General features: G+C 42.7%; 1 long non-coding RNA gene across 2 annotated transcripts; it reads right to left on the bottom strand.

The window, feature by feature from the left end:
* Window positions 1–1,539: 1,539 nt before the first annotated feature.
* On the bottom strand, window positions 1,540–3,145 carry LOC134195969 (uncharacterized). 2 transcript variants are annotated; one of them, XR_009972472.1, is made up of 4 exons: window positions 3,028–3,145; window positions 2,799–2,950; window positions 2,628–2,733; window positions 1,540–1,756 (listed from the first exon to the last, which is right to left on the bottom strand). It is a non-coding gene; the product is annotated as an uncharacterized LOC134195969 (long non-coding RNA). The 2 variants fall into 2 exon arrangements; XR_009972471.1 differs by having other exon boundaries at window positions 2,799–3,097.
* Window positions 3,146–3,559: the final 414 nt, after the last annotated feature.

Here is a 3,559-nt window from a genome sequence, read left to right on the forward strand (position 1 = left end):
GGCCAAAGTTCTTCCTACATGGCTACAAACTTCCAACACAACAAACATACGCCCCATCCTTGCAACCCGCACTGACATCACCACACAAATAGACGATGCAACAACCGAATACCACATGAAACTCGCAACACTGCTACGAGAACATTACAACCAAACCTCAACTACCTTGAAAGAAGACTTAGAAAAAATCGACACAGAACTACAAACCAACATGAGCCTCATCGACCCAGAACAGACAACTGATCTACTACAAACAGTAACGGAATCGGTCGTACAAACCAATGAAGATCTGAAAGTACAACGACAAGCCTCACAAAAAAGAAGGCAAAACACACTGAGAAATCTTAAGCGGAACCGACCGGACAACTGGGAGGATGACAGACACGGTGGTAATATAACTAGCTCAGCCAAACGATTGAATACAATAAGACACACACTCTCTGGACCATCCAAACGACCGACGGAAAAAAGAACAGTTGATGGTGAGCCTCGAAGTGAGAAATTTTCACATCACAATTTTTCTAAGTTATCAAATACAATTATTGAAACCCAAACTTCTCTAACCTTTTCCCACAGAATATTCGAGAGCTCACAGCAACTACGGTCGGAACAGAGACTACTACCAGGACAAACGGCGACGCAGTCCATCACCGAGGAGTTACCGATCACACAAACGAGACCCAGAAGAAGACAGAGGTCGAAGCACACGATGAGAAGAGTTAAAACGTTGGATAGACCTTGTACATTATCTAGAACTGTCAGAAATAGAAATAGATTAGACAATAATACAGCTATTGATGAAACCAAGGTTACTGAGTCAAATCCTGATCACGGACACACTAGGCCAACAGATACCGTCACGCGATCACCCCTAACCACCACTACACCGATGAAGACAACAATATCAACTAAAACAACAACAACGAGAGCCAACAAATACATTCTGAACAGAAGCAACCACGTACTAACACACACGGAAATGACCCTACTCGATAAAGGTCTCGCCTTCGTTCCAACCGAGCGAAAACCGAACAGACATCGACTGCTACAAGAATTCGACAATTTTACTAGACGACTCCGCATTCTTACACACGCCAGTCGATGGCACGAACAACACCATGACACTAACAACGAAGACGAAAATGTTGCACACATCCCCGGCAGACCACACCCATTTCGAATGAAATCAAAATGGAATCCCCCAACCACAGGCAATCAAGCTCTAGAGACCTACATAACCAGAACAAGAAAGTGGCTTACTGAAGCAAAACCAGTAAAACGTATTCATCAAAATCTATCCCAACATGAACGAACTGCCCTCACACGGCTCACACGCAGGAATGACATAATCATGAAAAAAGCTGACAAGGGATCCTTGATAGTAATTGAAGACAAACAAACCTATATTGAGAAAGGCTTGGAACAAGTACACGACCCACAAACCTATCGACGTCTAGACAAAGACCCAACACAATCCATAGTAAAACAAATCAATCAGACAGTTACTGACATACACAAACTAGGACTTCTGGATAGAAAGACACTACAATTCCTTTTCCAACTTAAACCATCTAAAGTACGAACACAACAACTCTATTTTCTCAGTAAAATACACAAAACTCCAGTTGCATATCGACCAATCGTGTCTGGTTGCTCAGGACCGACTGAAGCCATTTCTCAATTCGTAGACTATCTTCTCAAACCAATTGCACTCACACAGAACAGTTACATCCGGGACTCAAATGACTTCATATCTCTAATCGAAACAACAAGAATGAAACATGATGCCATACTAGTCACAATAGACGTTACATCGCTCTACACAAACATTCCACACAAGGAAGGCATACATGTATGCATTGAAAAACTCCGAGACTACATCCGAACTACCGACAACGAAGTATATTATGACATCGGCTTTTCACCAAATCTTGTTCGGATAACCGAGACATTTCTGACTCACATTTTAACTAACAACATATTCGAATTCAATGGTGAAATATATAGACAACTTTTTGGTGTTGCCATGGGAACAAAAGTTGCCCCAACATTTGCCAACCTCTTCATGGCCGATCTCGAAGAAAGGTTTCTCCGAGATGAACCAACCAGACCATTGATCTGGAAGAGATTCATCGATGACATATATGTCATCTGGGAGGACACTACTCAAACCCTTCAACACATGATGGAACGACTCAACAGCTTTCACCCCACAATCAAATTCACATACACACAAAGCAACACAGAAGCCGTCTTCCTCGACGTTCTTACATACAAAGGCAATCGGTTTTTACAAAACAACATCCTTGACTGCAAGACTCATTTTAAAATCACTAACAGATTCCAATATCTGCATTACACCTCATGCCACGCACCAAGCACATTCAGAGCTGTCACACTTGGTGAGGCACACCGGTTCCTTAGATCCACATCAGACCCAACCGAGTACCGTCACATTCTTAACGACCACACAAAACGCCTCATATCAAGAGGTTACCCCAAGAAACAAACCATAAGACCACTCTCAAAACTACCATTCAGCAAAAGACGTTACCTCCTTAAGAATACGACACACGATAAACAACAAACACAAAACACCAGATCAATATTCACGACAACTTTCTCACCCTGGTTCCCAAACATCAAACAACTGATCCACAGACAATGGCAAATCATGATCGACAGCGACCCCCAACTCGAATCAATACTTGGATGTCACCCACCAATGATTGCCTACAAAAGAGCAAAGAACATCAGTGATCACATCACACGGGCCCGATTACGGGGAACCTCCAAACCAATAAAAGACGTAAAAAACAGCGACGTCCCAGTACCCAGACTCGCCATTACGCCAGTCACGACAACTTGCAACCACACACAATGCGGAATATGCCATCAGATCACGATTTGTTCTGCCATCCGCAGCACCACCACGGGCAAGTCATACCCACTATATTTCCAAAACAACAACACAACAATAAATGGACGAATGACATGCGCATCAACAAACATAATTTATGTCATTACGTGTGATGTACCCAGATGTCACAAGCAATACGTTGGACAAACAGGAGGCACACTCAGAGTCCGTATGAGACACCACCGCAACAAACTGCGATCACAAGACACAAAAAAGATCTACTTACATTGTAACGGACGAAACCACAACTCAAAGGGACTTTGGAAAATAACACCGATCCAAATCGAAGAAAATCACCAACGACGCCTGACTCTGGAAAACCAATGGATAACACGACTCAAAACCATTGGTAGATTTGGCCTAAACAAGAAGGCACAACAATCAACTAACAATAACGATGGAAATCGACGGAGCGACACACCGGTGGTGGAGGCCCCACAACCGATGCTACCTCAGGTGATGACCTCACAGCGTCCGAACACAAGCACGTCAGCACCGAACATTGAGTCGTCACACACAGACTTCAACCAAATGGAAACAGTACTATTGCCAATACAAATAGTCACAAACCAATAAACTTTAGAAAGACATTTTGTACATCACTATTATATTAGAGTTTCCTTTTTTAAAAAAAAGAAA

This window comes from Corticium candelabrum, chromosome 20 (assembly GCF_963422355.1).
Source record: "Corticium candelabrum chromosome 20, ooCorCand1.1, whole genome shotgun sequence".
NCBI lineage: Eukaryota > Metazoa > Porifera > Homoscleromorpha > Homosclerophorida > Plakinidae > Corticium > Corticium candelabrum.